This window comes from Callorhinus ursinus, unplaced genomic scaffold (assembly GCF_003265705.2).
Source record: "Callorhinus ursinus isolate GAN/ISIS: 27379988/994484 unplaced genomic scaffold, GSC_fseal_2.0 scaffold13, whole genome shotgun sequence".
NCBI lineage: Eukaryota > Metazoa > Chordata > Mammalia > Carnivora > Otariidae > Callorhinus > Callorhinus ursinus.
Window position 1 is genome coordinate 22,287,680 of NW_027397075.1, and position 22,872 is coordinate 22,310,551.

At 39.6% G+C, this 22,872-nt stretch overlaps 1 protein-coding gene across 3 annotated transcripts in view; it reads left to right on the forward strand.

Annotated features, from left to right (window-relative positions):
- Positions 1-22,872, forward strand: part of AKT3 (AKT serine/threonine kinase 3) — a 318,344-nt gene that overhangs the window by 280,746 nt on the left and 14,726 nt on the right. The window lies entirely within an intron of this gene.

A 22,872-nucleotide genomic window follows, 5' to 3' on the forward strand; every position in this document is an offset into this window, starting at 1 on the left:
TTTCTTCTTTGACCACATGGGTTATTGAAGTGTATTGTTTGACAATATTTGGAGATTTTTCACCTATCTTTCTGTTTTAATCTCTAGTTTAATTCTGTTGTTCTTAAAGAACATACTTTTTATATTTTAATCTTCTAAATTTTTTGAGATTTGTTTTATGAAATATGGGTTATATTGATGAATGTTTCATGTACATTTGCAAAGAATATGTATTCTCTTGTTATATACAGTGTTCTGTAAATGTCAGTTAAGTCAGGTGAATCAATAGTGTTAAGCCTACTACATCCTTACTGAATGTTTAAGGGCTCACTTTTTATCAGTTACTAAGAAAGAAAGAAGAAAATCCTCAATGGTAATTGTGGCTTTGACTATTGCTCTTTTAGTTCTATCACCTTTGCTTTATTTTAATCTTAAAGTTCTGCTTGTAGGTGCTCCAAAATTTAAGATTTTATATCTTCTTAATGAAGTTACCTCCTCATCATTTCATCTAGGTTAGCCAATTTTTGGCATAAAGATTAGAGATGAATGAAAAAGAGACTAGAAAAACAATAGGGAAAATTTTTTAAAAAGATTGTTTACAAATATCTACAAAATTAACAAACTTTCAGTAAGAGTCACTAAGGAAAAAATCAAATACTAAAATCACAAATGAAATAGGGACATTACTACTGACTTTATAGAAATAAAAAAGGATTATAAAAGAATACTCCGAACAGATGTACATGTAAAAATGGATAACCTATATGAAATGGAAAAATTCCTAAAAATGTACAAACTACCAAAATGACTCAAGAAGAAATTGGCTGTAACTAATAAGGCAATTAAATCAGTAATCAAAAAAGTCCCAGATGGCTTCACTGGAGAATTCTATCAAATATTTAGAGAAGAAATACCACCACTTCTTCCCAAACTCTTGCAAGAAATCAAGGGAGTAAATACTCTTTAACTCTTTCTATGAGGCCAGCATTACCCCAATTCCAAAGCCACACAAAGACATTACAAGAAAAGAAGACTACAGACCAACATCTGTAACTAACGTAGATACAAAATTCCTCAATAAGCTCTTAACAGACCAATTAGTAGCATATTAAAAGGATTGTATACCATGATCAAGTGAGTTTTATGCCAGGAATGCAAAGACAGTTCAACAGACTAAAATTAATCAATGAAATACCCCACATTAATAAAGAAAAGAAACCCACATAATCATCTCAATTGCTGCAGAAAAGGCATTTGACAAAATTCCACACCCTTTGCTGATTTATAAAAACAAACAAAAAAACTCAGAAAACTAGGAATAGAAGGAAACTTGTTCAACATGATAAAGGCCATAGATAAACCCACAGCTGATACCACACTTGGTGTGGAAGGACTGAAAGCTTTTCACCTGAGGTAAGAAAGAGAACAAGGATGTCTACTTGTGACACTTCTGTTCAACATTAATACTGGAAGTTGTAGTCAGGGCAATTAGAACAGAAATTAAAAGCAATCAAATTGGAAGGAAGTAGTACAACTACCTCTCTTCACAGATACAGAAAACCCCAAGGAGCACACACGTGCACACACGCGCGCACACACACACACACACAACCTCTAAAGCTAATAAACATATTCAGCAAAGTTGCAGGATATGAAATCAACACAAAAAATACTTTATATTTGTATATATTATGCTATAAACAATCTGGAAAGCAAATTAAGAAAATTCCATTTAGAGTAGCATCAAAAAGAATAAAATACTTAAGAATAAGTAGAATCACAGGGGTGCAAGTTACATGCTGCCAAGTATACAACATTGCTGAAATAGATGAAAGAAGACATGAGTAAAGGGAGAGACACCCCGTGTTTGTGGCTTGGTGACTTACTATTAAGACGACAGTCCCCATCACGGTGATACAGAGTCCATGCAATCCTTATGAACACGGTCATGTGTGCAACCTGTGTAATATGCTCCCAGATTCATCTTGCTTATATTTCGTTAAGAATTTTTGCACCAGTGCTCATGGGGATATTGGTCTGTAGCTTAGAACATGCATGTCTTTTAAGGCATCAAGTCAAACCCCAATAGAAAACAAAGGAGCCATATAACTCAGACCATTTTCTGTGATCAATAAAATTGCAATAAAACTAGGAGTAATCAACAAAGAAAGACTTCTCTAAACCACAAATGTTTGACATCTTTAAGATAAACTTGAATATAAGTCACGGATTACGAAGTAGCTGCATTGGAAATCAGAAAATATTGGAGTTGAATGGCAGTGAAATTTGTGAGACGCAGTCAAGGCAGTTCCTAAATATTTGTATGGGAGTGGGGGCGGGCAAACAAAATGGAAAGATCCAACATTAGCCAAGTTTCCAAATCAAATTAGGGGAGGAAATTCAACAACAGAATAATTATGGTGAGAGAGAGTAGAAGCACCAAGTAAATGTAAAAGTACAAGTGAATGAAATAGAAAGCAAACGTTTGAAAGGATCAAGAAAATGCAGTTATATAAGAAAGAGACTAGTGAAGTAGACAAATCTCAAAATTAATCAAGAAAAATATTAGGAATTAAAATGAGATGCAGAATATAGAAATGAAAATGTAATGCAACTACCACAAATAATTTTTATACTGTTTATTAAAAAAGAGAGGTAATGGATAATTTTAAGCAAACTATAAATTATTAGCTGACTCAAGAAAAATGTGAAAACATTTCATTGTTAAATTAGTATAAAATCTGTCACCTCTCCAGTTCCAGTGTTTTCACCCCAATACAAAAACACCAGTACAAGTCCAGATGAGTTTTTCAGGTAATCTCCATCAAACGCCCAAAGAGAAGATAATCCCTATCATTAAAAAGATATTATACAAGCTGCTCCTAAGAAAGAAAGAGGGTTATGTACTTCTCAAACTTACTTTATAACCTTTGGTAACCTTGAGAAGACTCTTACAAGAAAAAAAATTATAGGCCATTTGTGAACATAGATTTAAATATTCTAAGTAAAATATTGAGCAGTTATTTCTAACAATGCATAACAATATTTATGTTCTCATATCCATGTTAGATTTGTTCTAGAAATATGATTAGATTAGAAAAATTTAATGTCATTCATCACATTTAGAGATTAAGGAAGAAATCCACATGACCATCTCAATCTTTGTAGAGAATTAAAAAAAAAATGAAAATCTTTTCATGAAAATGAAAGTAGAAACCATTCGTGATTTCTTTTTAAAGATTTTATTTATTTATTAGAGAGAGAGAGCGATAGTGAGAGAAGGAACACAAGCAGGGGGAGAGGGAGAGGGAGAAGCAGGCTTCCCACTGAGCAGGGAGCCCAATGCGGGGCTCGAACCCAGGACCCCGGGATCATGACCTGAGCTGAAGGCAGATGCTTAACGACTGAGTCAACCAGGCGCCCCCATTCGTGATTTTTAAAGATATATTTAAAACACTTTCAGTAACCTCGAGGTAAAATGACCTTCTTTAAGTTTTTATCAAAATTTTTTCTACAAACATTATACTTAATGGTTGGATATTACAAATATTTTCTTTAAATGTAAGGAAAATGATATCTATCAATATCACATTTGTGGCAGTTTTTTGAAATTGTTTTTTAAAGATTTTATTTACTTTATTTGAGAGAGAGAGAGAGAAGGGGCAGAAGGAGAGGGAGAATCTTCAAGCAGATTCCCAACTGAGCAGGTGACCCGATGCCGGGCTCGATCCCACAACCCTGAGCCGGAACCAAGTCAGACGCTTAACCAACTGAGCCACCCAGGTGCTAGTAAGATAAGGTAATAAAAATAAGATAAGAAAAAGAAATAAGTCGTGTGTGATTTTTAAAGGAAAAAAAACTTAACAGATCTTTGATGATGGAATATGTAGTAATTACATTTTGTCTTATTCTTACAGTGGACTACTATACTGAATAAAAAATGAATATGGATTTATAAATATCAATTGGTAAATTTATAAGTATTTATTGGTAAATCTCAAAAATACATGAACATAAAAAATCAAGTTACATAAGATACTTAGGGAATGATACCATTATTACCGCTGAAAATGAACTAAAGAAAATTATGTCTGTAATAGCCTATCTATGGGCAAAAAGTAAAAGCACATGTATGCAAATGATACAGAGGAACAGCACCACAATATTTGCTTGAATCATATATAATGATAATTTGGGGGATTAAAAATGGGTGAGTATTAGTGAGGGGAAAGCAATAGGTATTAGCTGCATCTCCGTGTTTTATATCTTAAAAAAAAAAACAAAAGTTTCAAAGTACATATGACAAAATGTTAACATCTGTTAGGTAGATCTGGTTGTCATTTATATTATTTTCCACTCTTTCCTTTATGCTCAAAATAGTTCTTTTTAAATTTTGTAAGTGAAGTGGGAGGGGAAAGAAATGGAAGCACCAAGCGTAGGCTCCTCGAGAAAATGGAAGGAGGGAGTGAGAGCAAAATGGGAAACAGCCCACAGAATGGATTAGATGTGTGTTTGCTTTCATGTTGCTCATGTACCTGGGGAAAAATCCAATCAGGGCTCTGGAAGTGGAGATACATAGCCAAAAAGTAAGTTTATATACAGATAGTAAGATGTACAATATAGGGATTGTAAGATGTGAGATGATGATAAATACAGGGAAAAGTAAGACATAAGCAAAAAGCAAGATCTGTGAAGGCTAGCTGAAGGGATTAGTCTTTACAGAAGAGGAAGCCGTGGGGCACCGTCGTAGTGTCACTGATGGGAGAGAAATGAGAATGCCCACTGAAGCAAATGTTTTTGTAAATATTTGGTCCAGAAAGCTGAGGTAGTTCCTGCCTGAAGGCCCCAGTTTTATCGCAGGAGTCCTGCCTTCTTAGAGGGGACAGGGCAGGAGTGCCAGCTAGTGGGTAGGGGCCCTGCTGAGGCAGAAGATTCCAGAAGTTTATGCAGACTGCTGAAGCTTTATTCTTTGTAAGGAAAAAATAATACTACAAAACAGCGAAGACCAAGAAAGAGGCTTTTAGGGAAGATTGATTTGGAATCTGTGGCTCATTTTGATCTTATTAAGATTTTACCTCATTTTGATCTACCTTCTACTTATCACATTCGTACTTATTTTCCAGAGGTTTCCTTCAGAAAAGAAGAGAAAACTTGCGTTTAGAGAGTAATTTAGGTACTTCATAGTTTACTTTGGCCACTGGTTTGGTATTTGTTTCAGTGAAATGGCAAATGTTTAAATGAGTAATTTTATTTTAGTACGAGTGGGAGGAGCAGAGAGAGGCCTAAATGAGATGTTGCCTCAGGGGAAAGGGCCCATGGGGATCTTCCACACCTTGCTGTCTTAATATTAAGTCTTTGGTTCCTTCCTTAAACTTCTGTGTTCCTATTTGAATATCAGCCTTCACCTCTGTCCAGATGCTAAGTTAGAACTTTTAGTACTTATTATTTTTTTCCATGTTTACCCTTTCAACTCTTCATTCTTTTTTTTATAATTAAAAAAAAAATTGTTTTGGGGCCCCTGGGTGGCTCGGTCAGTGAAACATCTGCCTTCAGCTCAGGTCATGATCCCAGAGTCCTGGGATCTAGCCCCTCATCGGGCTCCCTGCTCAGCGGGAAGCCTGCTTCTCCCTTTGCCTGCCGCTCCATCTGCTTGTACTCTCTGTCAAATAAATAAATAAATCTTTTAAAAAAATAAAAATAAAATTGTTTTGCTGAGTTCCAGTTCACCCTATCAAGTGTACATGGGGGTGGGTGTTCATAAGGTCACCAGGTCACTGTCGCCGCTGTCTGAAGCAGAGCGAGCACTCCCATCTCTTCACTCGTTGGAGACCCAGTTCCTTTCTGGTACATTCCCCTTCAGCCCCAGGAACTTCCCTCATTTTGTGTAGTGCACGTCAGCTGGCAAGGAACTTGTTTTCTTCTATCTGATGGCGTCTTTATTTTGCTTTCATTCTTGAAGGAGATTTTCACTGAATGTAAAATTGTAAGCTGATAGTTTAGTGAGTGCTTACTCAGTCATGTGTTCCCTTGTAAATTATGTGTCCTGTTTCACCGGCTGCTTCCAAGATATTTTCGTCTGTGTGATGGCTTTAGAATAAATCACTCTGACTAGGCTAAGCTACATTTTCCAGAATTCTCCTGTGAGATTCTCGCAAGATACCTCATGGGCCTGAGGCAGTGGTCAGGTCTGTCTGCTCCCGTTCCCCCTGCCAGCCTGGGTAGCTGTCCCCACTGCGGGCTGGCATGTGTATTCAGCTACATGACGCAGGTCCCCAGTTTGTGCAGCAGAGTCACACCATCGAGGTCAGAGGCAGTAAGAAATGACATGGGCTTCAGTCTGTCCCGTGGGCTCCTGTTCATGCTTCTGGGTTTCACATTGTTCTTCTCCCTGCTTGACACGCATCCTCCCCTCCCACCTCCTGCCCTGTGGACGCCAGGCTGCACATGTCCTTACTCATGGGTGACAGCCTTACACATGCTGCACGGCCAGCCACCTCCTTCAGCTGAGTGAGTTCAGATCACCTAATCCCTTCCCTCTCCCTCCCTACCCCCCTCCATCCCTCCCTCACTCCTTCCTTCTTTTCTGCCCTCCTCTTCCTCTCTCCCTCAGTCTTTCTCTCTTCCTCTCTCTCTCTCTCTCTCTCTCACACACACACACACACACACACACACACACACACACACACACAGTGTTTCTGCTTTTCTGCTTGAACCCAGACTGATAGACTTTGATTTTCAGACTATACTGTGTGTAGGTGAGATTTTCTTTGTATTTATCCTACTTGGAGTTCTCTGAGCTTTTTGAATCTCTTACCTTTCACTAACTTCAGAAGGATTCTAACCATTATTTCTGGAAATACATTTTTTGTCTTACTGTCTTTGTAATTCCAATTCCATATACCTTCGACCTTTCGACACTGTCCCACAGGTCTTTGAAGTTCTGTTCATTTTTTCTAATTTTTTGCCTGTGCTCTTCAGTTCAGTAATTTCTATTGACAAATCTCCCAGTTAACTGACTCTGCTGTAATCTTTAAACTGCTGTAAGCCCATACAGTGAATTTATTTCAAATGTTGTGTTTTTCTTAAAATTTTAGATTTTATGTTTCTCTTTTTTTAAGTTTCTATTTCTCCACTTCTTTGGTCATTAGGAACATATTTTACTTCAGATCATTGAGCATAGTTATAAAATCTGCTTTAAAATTCTTGTCTGCTAATCCCAAAGTCCAGGCTTGTTCACATCAGTCTCCCTGACCGTCTCTTTGTGGTGTGTGGTCCATCTTCTCCTCTTTCTTTTTATGTTGAGTCATTCTGGAATATGTCCTGGGCATTGTGACTGATACACAGTAGGGCCTCTGAATTCTATTAGATTACAACAAAGAATATTGATTTTTTTTTTTTTTTTGTATTTGTAAGCAATTTATCATGGCTGAACTCAAACAGCAACCCCTGTGCCTCCCCAGTGAGCATCAGTTAAAATTTTAGGTCAGTTTATTTAGACTTCCCTAGGTAGCTTGGAGTCTGCCCTGTGCATGCATGGTTCAGGAGTCGGCCGGAGATTTGGGTAAGACTATATTCAGAATGTGGGGTCCCCCCTCTTCTGCTCTCCCTACTTTAAGCTGCTGTGCTTATCCCAAGATAAGACTATAAGAATGTAAGACTATAGATTTCTCATCCAAGTTTTAACCCTGCATGGTATAGACTGGAGCTAAGAGCCACAAACATGGGGAATTCATCCAGTCCTGTTTCCTTCTTCATAGTGTCCAACTCCCCTCTGGTACATACCTGTTTCTAGTTGCTTCCCAGAACCTTTGGATTTTCTCCAGAGTTTATAATTATCTACAGGAGGGTTGATCCAACAGGAGCTGCTTGGCCATTAACAGAAGCAAAACTTAGTATTTATTTTTAATTATGCATCATAGCATGTCAAACACAGCCTTGCTTCTGGTGACACAGGAACATTTTGTATTCATGCAAAGAAGTATCCCACAAATTCACATTTGTGCAGCATTCCGAAGAGTCTGTGTAGGTGAAAGAGCTTATTTCAATGTTGTGAATTAGCAGTGAATGTGTGGTTAGTTCCGTGCACCTCCAGGAGATAACTCTAGGCTCTTCCCTTCCCTGCTTGTCCCAGCTGTTACTGACAAACTCAACTCTCCTAGAAAATGTGCAATTTGCATCACCTTTTGTCCTGAGTAGGCCTCAAACACTGCAAGACCAAAGTACCTCATATGAATATTTTACAGTGTTTACTCACCATTTACTGCTCATCTACTTTGTACCAAGGGTTAGGAATGCACTGAGCATCTAAAGGGAAGATCCCTGTCCTCAAGTTGCTCACAGTTTAGTGGAGGAGACACAAATAAGCAAACTATTTGCATTTCTGTGTGACCTCCCGGTTGAATTAAAAGTAATTGGAGGGCGCCTGGGTGGCTCAGTTGGTTAAGCGACTGCCTTCGGCTCAGGTCATGATCCTGGAGTCCCAGGATCGAGTCCCGCATTGGACTTCCTGCTCAGCAGGGAGTCTGCTTCTCCCTCTGACTCTCTTCCCTCTCCTGCTATCTCTCATTCTCTCTCTCTCTCAAATAAATAAATAAAATCTTTAGAAAAAAAATAATTTAACTCAAACTTAAAAAAAAAAAAAAGTAATTGGAATTAGGGGCGCCTGGGTGGGTCAGTTGGTTAAGTGTCTGCCTGCGGCTCAGGTCATGATCCCAGAGTTCTGGGATCAAGCCCCACATGAGCCCCACATCCAGCTCCCTGCTCAGCGGGGAGCCTGCCTCTCCCTCTCCTTCTGCCCCCCTACCCCCCATGCTGTCTCTTTTTCACTCAAATAAATAAAAATCTGTTTTAAAAAACTAATTAGAATTTTATTTATATTATGCTTTTGGATAACTTCAACTAGTATGAAAATTTGGGGCCTCAGTTTTTTCATTTTAAAATGAGGGGATTGGATTAGATCTACAAGATTCCTTTCAATGCACATATTTTATAATTCGGTTGAAAATGCATTGAAAAGAAGAGGTACTCAAACACCCACTTCTTTGTTCTTCCTAAGGACTTGAGTACATTGGATCACTTAAGCCCTGTTGAACTTCGAGGTGCCCGGCTAAAGGTAGTGCTGCTTGTTCTAGCTTCCCATCTTATGATTCTGTGTCTGGCTGGTCTGTGTGCGCCTGCAGGGGTCCTTGGATGCATAGTCAAATTAGGAAAAATACTTGTGCGTTTAGAACCTCTTGTTGCTCCTCTCCCTCCTTTGGGGGCCTGCACAACTGAGCTCCCGCCTTTGGGATTCTTCACCTGATTCTGGTTAGTTTCTGCAGATCCGTGAACTAACACAGTGCTGGGCCACAGGGGCTCCCCACAAACCCAGATTCTCTCTGCCAGTAGCTCCCTCACCTCTCACAGAAACTCTCTGCCTCTCTGCCCTCAAATTGAACCTCCACATTCTTCTACTCTGCTTTTAAGTCCTCTACTTTTCCTTCTTCCCTTCCCACAAAATCTTATCCCCAAACCCAGAGGGTCTTGGATCACTAGGTCCTCTGTAGGGGTTGGTCTGGTGTGATAATGAGAGAGTGGCTGTCTTGGTGGAAAGGTGGGCATGGGGATAGGATCTTGGTCATCTTCACAGAAATATAATATGGATTTCCTTGTAAAAATATTACTAAATCTTGGTTGGGAGCTTTATTATTAATATCCATCTTTTTCTGTATTATAGGTTTAATAGACTTTAATGTGACTACCTGGGAGCCTACCCACATTTTATAGGGTTTTTGTTTGGTTGGTTTGGTTTTTGTCTGTTGAAATAGGTCCTAAGTTTTCTTCATCTTATACCATTTCTCCCCAGTTTACATACTCATTTAACTTTTGCCCATGTTCATGAACATTTCTAATCAGAGATAGTGATTTGTGGCTGCCATGATCCTGGTGGGGGGCCGTGCCTGTGCGGTCAGCTGGAGGGGGATGAAGAGTAGACTGTTGCAGGAAGTTCTTGAGGTCTGTAATGGACTCGGCTTGCCTATCCTCACCTGCGTAGCAGCAAAGTCTTTTTACTACTGACCCTCGCCTTTCAGAGAGGGCTCTGTTTCACTAACGAGTTGTTTTACCTCCATAAGCAACTCTTCTCCAAGTATACCTGAGGTCCTCCAATGATGTAATGTGCCCATTGATGTTCGTGAGCAGCACCACCTGTCCACAGACTGACAACCAGCGGAATGTTTGTGAAGCTCTTTTTATTTTTTTTAATTTTTTATTATTATGTTAATCACCATACATTACATCATTAGTTTTTGATGTAGTGTTCCATGATTCATTGTTTGTGCATAACACCCAGTGCTCCACGCAAAACGTGCCGTCTTTAATACCAGTCACCAGGCTAACCCATCCTCCCACCCCCCTCCCCTCTAGAACCCTCAGTTTGTTTTTCAGAGTCCATTGTCTCTCATGGTTCGTCTCGCCCTCCAATTTCCCCCCCTTCATTCTTCCCCTCCTGCTATCTTCTTTTTTTTTTTCTTAACATGTATTGCATTCTTTGTTTCAAGGTACAGATCTGTGATTCAACAGCCTTGCACAATTCACAGCACTCACCATAGCACATACCCTCCCCAATGTCTATCACACAACCACCCCATCTCTCCCACCTCCCCCTCCAGCAACCCTCAGTTTGTTTCCTGAGATTAAGAATTCCTCATATCAGTGAGGTCATATGATACATGTCTTTCTCTGATTGACTTATTTCACTCAGCATAACACCTCCAGTTCCATCCACATCGTTGCAAATGGCAAGATCTCATTCCTTTTGATGGCTCCATAATATTCCATTGTGTGTGTGTGTGTGTGTGTGTGTGTGTGTGTGTGTGTGTGTATACACATACACCACATCTTCTTTATCCATTCATCTGTTGATGGACATCTTGGCTCTTTCCACAGTTTGGCTATTGTGGACATTGCTGCTATAAACATCGGGGTGCACATACCCCTTCGGGTCCCTACATTTGTATCTTTGGGATAAATACCTACTAGTGCAATTGCTGGATCGTTTGGCAGCTCCATTTTCAACTTTCTGAGGAACCTCCATACTGTTTTTCAGAGTGGCTGCACCAGCTTGCATTCCCACCAACAGTGTAGGAGGGTTCCCCTTTCTCCGCATCCCTGCCAACATCTGTCGTTTCCTGACTTGTTATTTTAGCCAATCTGACTGGTGTGAGGTGGTATCTCATTGAGGTTTTGATTTGGATTTCCCTGATGCCCAGCGATGTTCAGCACTTTTTCATGTGTCTATTGGCCATTTGGATGTCTTCTTTGGAAAAATGGCTGTTCATGTCTTCTGTCCATTTCTTGATTGGATTATTTGTTCTTTGGGTGTTGGGTTTGATAAGTTCTTTATAGATTTTGGATACTAGCACTTTATCTGATACGTCATTTGCAAATATCTTCTCCCATTCTGTCGGTTGTCTTTTGGTCTTGTTGACTGTTTCTTTTTCTGTGCAAAAGCTTTTTATCTTGATGAAATCCAATAGTTTATTTTTGCCCTTGCTTCCCTTGCCTTTGGCGATGTTTCTAGGAAGAAGTTGCTGCAGCTGAGGTCAAAGAGGTTGCTGCCTGTGTTCTCCTTTAGGATTTTGATGGACTCCCGTCTCACATTTAGGTCTTTCAACCATTTTGAGTCTATTTTTGTGTGTGGTGTAAGGAAATGGTCCAGTTTCTTTCTTCTGCATGTGGCTGTCCAATTTTCCCAACACCATTTGTTAAAGAGACGGTCTTTTTTCCATTGGACATTCTTTCCCGCTTTGTCAAAGATGAGTTGACCATAGAGTTGAGGGTCCATTTCTGGGCTCTCTATTCTGTTCCATTGATCTGTGTGTCTGTTTTTGTGCCAGTACCATACTCTCTTGATGACAGCTTTGTAATAGAGCTGGAAGTCCGGAATTGTGATGCTGCCAGCTTTGCTTTTCTTTTTCAACATTCCTCTGGCTATTCAGGGTCTTTTCTGGTTCCATACAAATTGTAGGATTATTTGTTCCATTTCTTTGAAAAAAGTGGATGGTATTTTGATGGGGATTACATTGAATGTGTAGATTGCTCTACGTAGCATTGACATCTTCACAATATTTGTTCTTCCAGTCCATGAGCATGGAACATTTTTCCATTTCTTTGTGTCTTCCTCAATTTCTTTCATGAGTATTTTACAGTTTTCTGAGTACAGATTCTTTGCCTCTTTGCTTAGATTTATTCCTAGGTATCTTACGGTTTTGGGTGCAATTGTAAATGGGATCGACTCCTTAATTTCTCTTTCTTTTGTCTTGTTGGTGTATAGGAATGCCACTGATTTTTTTTTTTTCCCCCCGGGAGAGGGGCTTATCAGCTGGGTCCCCTAGACCGCTGATACTTGAGGGCTCCAAACACACATGGGGGCGCCTGGGTGGCTCAGTCGGTTAAGCATCTGATTTTAGGAATGCCACTGATTTCTGTGCATTGATTTTTTATCCTGCCACTTGACTAAATTCCTGTATGAGTTCTAGCAGTTTTGCGGTGCTGTCTTTTGGGTTTTCCACATAAAGTATCATATCATCTGCAAAGAGCGAGAGTTTGACTTCTTCTTTGCCGATTTGGATGCCTTTGATTTCTTTTAGTTGTCTGATTGCTGTGGCTAGGACTTCTAATACAATGTTGATTAGCAGTGGTGATAGTGGACATCCCTGCCGCGTTCCTGACCTTAGGGGAAAAGCTCTCAGTTTTTCCCCATTGAGAATGATATTCGCTGTAGGTTTTTCATAGATGGCTTTTATGATATTGAGGTATGTACCCTCTATCCCTATACTCTGAAGAGTTTTGATCAAGAAAGGATGCTGTATTTTGTCAGATGGTTTTTCTGCGTCCATTGAGAGGATCCTATGATTCTTTTTCTTTCTTTTGTTAATGTATTGTATCACGTTGATTGATTTGCAGATGTTGAACCAGCCTTGCAGCCCAGGGATAAATCCCACTCGGTCGTGGTGAATAATCCTTTTAATGTACTGTTGGATCCTATTGGCTAGTATTTTGCTGAGAATTTTTGCATCCATGTTCATCAAGGATATTGGTCTGTAATTCTCCTTTTTGATGGGGTCTTTGTCTGGTTTTGGGATCAAGATAATGCTGGCCTCATAAAACAAGTCTGGAAGTTTTCCTTCCATTTCCATTTTTTGAAACAGTTTCAGGAGAATGGGTATTAATTCTTCTTTAAATGTTTGGTAGAATTCCCCTGGGAAGCCATCTGGCCCTGGGCTTTTGTTTGTTGGGAGATTTTTGATGACTGCTTCAATTTCCTTAGTGGTTATAGGTCTGTTCAGGTTTTCTATTTCTTCCTGGTTCAGTTTTGGTAGTTGATACATCCCTAGGAATGCATCCATTTTTCCAGATCATATAATTTGCTGGCATATAGTTGCTCAGAATATGTTCTTATAATTGTTTGTATTTCTTTGGTGTTGGTGTTATCTCTTCTCTTTCATTCATGATTTTGTTGATTTGGGTCCTTTCTCTTTTCTTTTTGATAGGTCTGGCCAGGGGTTTATCAATCTTGTTATTTCTTTCAAAGAATCAGCTTCTTGTTTCGTTGATCTGTTCAACTGTTCTTTTGGTTTTTATTTCATTGATTTCTGCTCAGATCTTTATTATTTCTCTTCTCCTCCTGGGTTTAGGCTTTATTTGCTCTTTTTTCTCTACCTCCTTTAGGTGTAGGGTTAAGTTGTGTATTTGAGACCTTTCTTGTTTCTTGAGAAAGGCTTGTATTGCTATCTACTTTCCTCTTAGGACAGCCTTTGCTGCATCCCAAAGATTTTGAACAGTTGTGTTTTCATTTTCATTGGTTTCCAGGAATTTTTTTTTTTCAGGAATTTTTTTTTTTTGGTTTCCAGGAATTTTTTTAAATTCTTCTTTAATGTCCTGGTGGACCCATTCATTCTTTAGTAGGATGCTCTTCAGCCTCCATGTATTTGAGCTCTTTCTGACTTTCCTCTTCTGATTGAGTTCTAGGTTCAAAGCATTGTGGTCTGAAAATATGCAGGGAATGATCCCAGTCTTTTGGTACTGGTTGAGACCTGATTGGTGACCTAGGATGTGATCTCTTCTGGAGAATGTTCCATGGGCACTAGAGAAGAATGTGTATTCCGTTGCTTTTGGATGGAATGTTCTGAATATGTCTGTGAAGTCCATTTGGTCCAGTGTGTCATTTAAAGTCTTTATTTCCTTGTTGATCTTTTGCTTAGATGATCTGTCCATTTCAGGGAGGGGGGTGTTAAAGTCCCCCACTATTGTTGTATTGTTGTCAATGTGTTTCTTTGCTTTTGTTATTAATTGCCTTATATCATTGGCTGCTCCCATGTTAGAGGCATAGATATTTACAATTGTTAGATCTTTTTGTTGGATAGACCATTTAAGTAGTATACAGTGTCCTTCCTCATCTCTTATTACAGTCTTTGGTTTAAAATCTAATTTGTCTGATGTAGGGATTGCCACCCCAGCTTTCTTTTGGTGTCCATTAGCATGGTAAATGGTTTTCCACCCCCTCACTTTCAATCTGGAGGTGTCTTTGGGTCTAAAATGAGTCTCTTGCAGACAGCATATTGATGGGTCTTGTTTTTTTATCCAGTCTGATAGCCTGTGTCTTTTGATTGGGGCATTTAGCCGATTTACATTCAGGGTAACTGTTGAAAGATATGTTTAGTGCCAAGTATTGCCTGTAAGGTGACTGTTACTGTATATTGTCTGTGTTCCTTTCTGGTCTATGCTGCTCTTAGGCTCTCTTTGCTTAGAGGACCCCTTTCAATATTTCTTGTAGGGCTGGTTTTGTGTTTGCAAATTCCTTTAGTGTTTGTTTGTCCTGGAAGCTTTTTATCTCTCCTTCTATTTTCAATGACAGCCTAGCTGGATATAGTATTCTTGGCTGCATATTTTTCTCGTTTAGTGCTCTGAAGATATCATGCCAGTCCTTTCTGGCCTGCCAGGTCTCTGTGGATAGGTCTGTTGCCAATCTAATGTTTCTACCATTGTAGGTTACATATCTCTTCTCCCGAGCTGCTTTCAAGATTTTCTCTTTGTCTCTGAGACTCGTAAGTTTTACTATTAGATGTTGGGGTGTTGACCTATTTTTATTGATTTTGAGAGGGATCCTCTGTGCCTCCTGGATTTTGATGTCTGTTTCCTTCCCCAAATTAGGGAAGTTCTCTGCTATAATTTGTTCCAATATACCTTCTGCCCCCTCTTTCTTCTTCTCCTGGGATCCCAATTATTCTAATGTTTCATCTTATGGTATCGCTTATCTCTCGAATTCTGCCCTCGTGATACAGTAGTTTTTTATCTCTCTTTTTCTCAGCTTCTTTATTTTCCATCATTTTGTCTTGTATGTCACTGATTCTCTCTTCTGCCTCATTTATCCTAGCAGTTAGTGCCCCTATTTTTGATCGCACCTCATTAATAGCCTTTTTGATTTCAACTTGGTTAGATTTTAGTTCTTTTATTTGTCCAGAAAGGGTTTCTCTAATAACTTCCATGCTTTTTTCAAGCCCACCTAGTATCTTTAAAATCATGATTCTGAACTCTAGGTCTGAAATCATACTAATGTTTGTATTGAGTAGGTCCCTGGCAGTCGGTACTAACTTTTGTAGTAGAACTTTTTGTTCTTTTTGTTGAGGTGATTTTTTCTGTCTTGTCATTTTGTCCAGAGAATAGATGAATGAGAGAACAAAATGCTAACAGGGTAACAACGTCCCCAGAAAATATACTCGAAACAAATCAGAAAAGACCTGAAGCCGGGGGAAAAGAAAGGGTAAGAAAGAAAAAAGAAAAAGAAAAAAAAGAAAAGAAAAAGATAAAAGCAAACAAAACAAAAGCAAAGAAAGCAAAAAAAACCAATATGATCAAATATGATCAGGTGGTGCATAGATCAGTGCCACACACTAGATTTTGGGTGTATTTTGGTCTGTTAGAAGAAAGTGCCTCCCAAAATTTTAAAGAAAGAAAAATGTATATATGTAGAAAAATAAGGGTTGATACGATGAAGGGATGGAATATGAGTGTAAAGATGAAAATTATAAAAAATTTTATAAAAGGAATTGATAAGTTGTTTGAAAAAAGAAAGAAGAGGATTTAAAAAGAAAAAAGAAAAAAAAGGGAGAGACTGCGATCAGGCGGGAGACTAGAACAAAGCCATACACTAGAGATTTAGGGTATATTTTGATGTTAGAAGAAACTGTATCTCAGAATTTTAAGGAGAGAATAACATATATATATGCCAAAAAAAAAAGGGTAACTACTATGAAGGGATAGAATATGACTCTAAAAATGAAAAATAAAAATGTTTTTAAAAAAAGGATTGATAAGATGTTGGTTGAAAAAGGGAAAAAGAAAAATTTTTTAAAAAAGACAGTTAAAAAAATTAACTTTGAAAGAATAAAGAATCATGGTAAAAAAGCCATGGATTCTATGTGCAGTATTCCCCTAGCGCTGGAGTTCTCCCGTTCTCATTGATCAGTATACTTAGTCTTGGCTTGCTGGCTGTTCGTGCTGATCTTCTGGGGGAGGGGCCTGTTGCCGTGGTTCCCAAATGTTTTTGTGGGAGGCGGAATTGCCCCGCTCTTGTCGGTTTGGGCTAAGTAATCTGCTCGGATTTGCTCTCGGGAGCTTTTGTTCCCTGCAAGCTCTCGGTACATCTTTGGAGCACGAGAGTGAAAATGACAACCTCCCAATCTCCCCCGGGAGGCGCTGAGAACTCAGGGCCCCGCTCCTCAGTGCGCCCCCAGAGAAAAGCAGTCAATCACTCCCGTCTCCCTGGTCTCCGGCCGCACTCCGTGCTCACCCGGCTTGTGACCGAACGTTTCTATGTCTGGCACCTGACTCAGTGTGGAGTCTCCAAACCCAGCAGATCCCGCGCCGCTCCTCCCGGGGGAGGCAGGGGAGTCTCCCCGGATCTGCCGTTTGTTGGGTCCCTGCTGGAGGAGCAGTGGCCCGACTGCGCCACGGATCACAGTTTATGGCAACCCCGAGCTGAGAGCCTGCGCCTCGGTTGCATCTCTGCAGCCGGCTTCCCCACTCCGATACCCTGGAGCTCTGCCGCACTCAGGCACCCCCGGTCTTCTTGTGACCCCGAGGGTCCTGAGACCATACTGTCCTGTGAGGGTTCCACCCCCCGCTTAGCCACTGGAGTGACGTCCCTCAGCGGAGCCGACTTCTACAAGTTCTGGTTTTGTGCTCCGCGGCTCTATCACTTGCCAGAAGCGGCCGACAGAGGCCCTCCCCCCGCCCCCACTGTCTCTCCTCCCGAATATCGCCTTGGATTCACTTCTCTCTGCACGTCCTCCCTTCCAGAAAGTGGTCGCTTTTCTGTTCAGAGAGTTGTTGCTATTCTTTTCTTCGATCTCCTGTTGAGGTCGTAGGTGTTTAGAATGGTTTGAGCCCTATCCAGTTGAATTCCTGAGACCGGACGAAATCCAGGTCTCCTACTCCTCCGCCATCTTGCCTCATTGTGAAGCTCTTTTTAAATGAGGACATTGATCAAGGAAAAGAAAGTATAAGTTCAAATTTCTGGGGGTTACTTTCAAAGCAGTGCAAACCATGCATACTGTGTGTTAAAAAGCCCTTCTAAATTCCAGCAGGGAAAACAGATGTATCAATTAAACATTTAATGTTTGTTATAGCTAAAATATTGACTTTGCTGGGCTCAAGTTAGGATATAATATTTGTATATTGTGATACATACCTTGGGAACCTTGGTGCATTTTTTTTTTTATAGGATCAAGTGAACATTGTGGACATGAATTACTACTGTGTGGTTTTGTGAAAATGAAGGATAGGTATTGGAGTTTCTGGTAATCTGTCCAAAAATGTTAACTGGTATTATAAATCTTAGCAGATAATATAATTAAGCAATGTTTGCCATAGATTTATTAGTTTTGTTAGAAATAAATCCTCTTTACATATTCCCACTTTCCCTGTGTGTGTGTGTGTGTGTGCGCGCATATACATATACACACACACACAAAGCATAAAACCAGTTTTTGAGGAGGGGCGCCTGTGTGGCTCAGTCATTTGAGCATCTGACTCTTGATTTCGGCTCAGGTCATGGTCTCGGAGTCATGAGATTGAGCCCCGCATGTCAGTCTCCATGCTGGGCATGGAGCCTGCTTGAGGTTCTCTCTCCCTCTCCCTCTGTAACCCCACCTCCCACTTACATGCTGTCTCCCTCAAAAAAACACAAAAAACAAGAACAGTTTTTCAGGAGAACAGAGATTAATTAAACCAGAATCCTCATGTAAGCTTACTTTCTTGATGTTTTAAAGAGGTAGAATTACAGCATTAGATTATTGTCTGTTGCAAATCTAAGCCTTCAGTAGTTTTGGCAATTTTTATTGCCAGTGTCTGTGTTCCTGGGCTTTTTGATCTATATCAGAGTCGTGGACATAAACATAATATTCAAATAGGGTGACAGTTGCGGTTCCATAGAAACCGTCTGTATGAGCTTTCCCTGCAAGTTTCAAGCCCTGCTGTCTATTTCTAGGGCGCCAACACTGAAAACAGAAGAGAGAACATAGAGACCGGGAGGTAGCAATTGATTTGTTGCTGAGGAAGGTCAGGGGAGACTGACCCTCAGCAACCTTGGCATCTGTATTCCCCTGCTGTACCTCCAGCTACACCAGGACTACGACTTACTCTAACAAGTTCAGGGGCATGTTTTCTCGCTATTCTTTCACTTACACTGGAAAGAAACACAGTGCTTTAGAATGATAGCAAATGACAGAGTGACTTGATACCATGTAAAATCTGGGAGAGGGTCAGCATGGAAGGATTTGGGGGGCTGCCGTCTTGCTGCCACACTGTGGTCTTGAGACTGCAAGGACACGCAGCTCTGATAACGCCTTGTTGGTAAACGGGAAGCACAGCCCTCAGCCCAGCACTGTGGTCTTCCTATTTACATCATCTGGAGCGACATTTCCCAAAAACCAATGAGCTTTCAAAGACAGATACATTTGAGGTTTAATGCATCTGTTGGGAAAATATGTCAGGTTTGCAGTTAATGCCATCCATTGAGTTAACATCTAAAGGTAGCTGAGATTGACAGTTGAGTGTTTCTGCCTCTGCCAGCACCTCTGCATTCCTCAGTGAGAGTCTGCAGTGTGTCAGTTGATAGAGGAGTGTTTTGAGAGCTGTGTCCAGAACTGGGGAGGGAAAATTAAGATGATATTGGTTTAGGGGCAAAATAGAAAATTAATGTGTTAGTCTGCTGGGGCTGCCATAACCAAGTACTACAGCCTGGGTGACTTAACAGAAATTTGTTTTCCTACGGTTCTGGGAGCTGGACGTTCCAGATCAAGATACTGGCAGGGTTGGTTTCTTCTGAAGCCTCTTTCCTTGGCTTGTAGATAGATGCCTTACCTGTTCCTCCTCACATGGTCTTTCCTCCGTGTGCGTGCCTCTGGAGTCCCTTTGTGTGTCCCCATTTCCTCTTCTTACAAGGACACCTGTCAGGTTGGACTAAGGCCCACTCTAACACCTCATTTTAATGTAACCACCTCTTAATAGGCCCTCTCTCCCAATACAGTCCCTGGGAGTTAGGACTCCCAACATACGGTTTTGGGGGCAGGGGGCCCAATGCAGCCTATAAGAATGAAATATTTGAAATGTGTTCAGTTGTTCAAAGTGAATGTATGCACTGGGAGTCGGAGGAAACCCGCAGCTGGGCGTACCCAGAATGTGTGTGGTGGTGCCTCTGTTGGGGTCTTTGGCGGTTCTTTGCACGTTCTCTCTCACACCTTTCCCCATGTACAGAAATTAGGTTCTCGCTTCCCTGTGTGGATGTTCATACTTTACTGCGTCGTCTTCTCCTTCTGTGTGTGAGCTGAGGGGAGGAAATGTGCCCCCAGTAGGCTTGGCTTGACTTTGACTAACGTCCAGAGAAGCAGTCAAAAGCAAAAGCATTTTCATGGCATGTCTTTGCAGGCGCCATAGTAGAGAGAGCTTGGGATCCAGAGATGGAGGGTTTGCTGCTCTAGGTGCTACTTGTCGTTTAACCAAGTTTAGCTTCAGTCTCCTCATTTCTAAAAGGGCAGACTACATGCTCTCTGACATCTCACTTGAACTCCAAGATTGAATAATGATTCATTTATTTTGCCCCTAAGTGGCAAGCACCGAATCAGGGCTGTAGCATTGCTGCAAAACAAAGTCTCAGGTGAGACAAGTATGAAACAACTAGCAAGTGGTAGACTTATTTCATCTCAACTATAACACATAAAAATCTTAATTATTTTTACATCTAATAGCAAATCTTAAAGTACATAAAAACTAATAGGACCATAAGACAAAATAGACAAATACACGTTATAATTTGACATGTCAATACTATCTCTAAATAATTGATAGAAGAAGCAGAAAGTCATTAAAGTTATAGAAGACACTAGCAATACCATCAACCAATTTAATCTAATTGACATTTATGGAACACCACCTGACAACAGAAGAACATTCCTTCTTCTCAAGATCACACAGAACATTTGCCATGATATACCATATTTTGAGCAAAACAATTCTATAGATTTTAAAGGATTCGGGTAACTTAAATCATGGTCTCTTTGGATGAAAAAGGAATAAAATTAGAAATCAAAACAAAGATATGTAGAAAATCCTCAATTACTTGGAAACTAAGTGTAATTTTAAATAATCCCTGGGTGGAAGTAGGAACCAAAAGGGCAAGTATGAAGTATTTTGAACTGACTAAAAATGAAAAAACATGTTTTGCTATGGGCTACCACTAATGTAATGCCTCAAGAGAGTAGTACCAGAGGGCAAGAATCAGAAAGAAGAAAGGTCTGAGATCAGTGGCCTTATCGTCCATCTTGAGAAACTAGAAAAAGAAGAACAAATTAAACTCAACAATGTAAACAGAAGAAAGGAATTAATAAAGATTGGGGCAGCATTCAGTGAAATAAAAATGAAAAAATAATAGAGAAAATTGATGAAAGGTGGTTGAGAAGATTAACAAAATTGATAAATTTCTAACCAAAGTGAACAGAAAAGCAAGAAGACAAGCTATTAATACCACAAATGAGAGGGGTGACATCACTACAGATTTTATGGGTATTAAATGGATAATAGGAAATAGCATGAAAATCTTCATGTCCATAAAATCAACAGTTTTGCTGAAATGGACAAATCCCTTGAAAGATGCAAATTACCATGAAGAAATAGATATCATGAATAACTTGGTATGTGTTAAAGAAATTTTATTTGTAGTTAAAATGCTTCTCACAAAAAAGACTCCCAACCCATATGGCTTCACTAGTGAATTCCCAAACTTTTAAGTGAGTAATAGTATCAGTTCTACAAAGATTCCTCCAGAGAACTGAAGAAAAAGGCAGTATTTCCCAGTTCATTCTGTGAGGCTAGCTTAACCTGGTACCAAAAGCAGGCAAAGATAATACAAGAAAAGAAAACTATAGACCAATTTCCTTAATTAACATATGTGTAAAAATACTTCACATTATTTTAGCAAATCAGATCCAACAATAAATACAAGAATAGCACATCATTACCAAGTGGGGTTTATTCTAGAAATACAAGTTGGTTTAATATTTAAAAGTCAGTCATTATGAGGGTTGCTGGAGTGGTGGGGGGTGGGAGGGATGGGGTGCCTGGGTGATAGACATTGGGGAGGGTATGTGCTATGGTGAGCAGTGTGAATTGTGTAAGACTGTTGAATCACAGACATGTACCTCTGCAACAAATAATACATTATATGTTAAAAAAAAAAAAGGGAAGAAGATAGCAGGAGGGGAAGAATGAAGGGGGGGAAGTCGGAGGGGGAGACGAACCATGAGAGACGATGGACTCTGAAAAACAAACTGAGGGCTCTAGGGGGAGGGGCGTGGGGGGATGGGTTAGCCTGGTGATACATATTAAGGAGGGCACGTTCTGCATGGAGCACTGGGTGTTATACGCAAACAATGAATCATGGAACACTACATCAAAAACTAATGATGTAATGTATGGTGATTAACATAACATAATAAAAAATTTTTTTAAAAAGTCATTATAATTTACCATATTAATAATAACTAAGAAAGAAATACACATGGTTATCTCATTGGATGCAAATAAAACCCCAAGAAAATCCAACGTCCATCTGATTTAAACAAAAAGCAAACAAAAAAAAATAACCCCCAGTAAACTATGAATGAGAAACTTCCCCACCCTGATAAAGGACATCTAGGAAAAACTTATCACTAATATCCTACCGGGGGAAGTCTGAGTGATTTTACAAGGTGAAGATGTCTGCTCTGTTAGCATTGTACTGGAGGTTCTGGCCAGTGCAGTAAGGCAAGAAAAAGAAATTAAATGCATTCAGATTGGAAAGAAGTAAATCTGTCTTATTTATGGACAACATGATTATCTATATAGAAAATCAGCTGGAATCTACAAAAAAAGCTATGAAAGTTTAACCCATTAGTTACTTGATACAAAGTAAATATATAAAAGATTGTACAATACAAAAATAACTAAATGTATACAGTAGCAACAGACAATCCAAAATGGAGACTAACAAGAATATCACTTATGATAGCAACAGAAATATGAAGTACTTAGGAATACTTTTGACAAAAGATGTGAAAGCCCTTCATACTGTAAACTAAAAAATATTGTAGAGAAAGACAGCCTAAAGCAATGGAGAGGTCTAATGTGTTCATGATTTAGAAGGCTCAATATTTTTAAGATGATAGTTCTCTCAAAATGGATACATAAATTCAACACAATCCTAATCAAGGTTAGCTTAGTAGACTATTTTGTAAAAATTGTTAGGTTGATTATAGAATTCATACGGAATGCCAAGGACGGACATAAGGGTAGCCAAAACAGCTTTGACAGAAAACA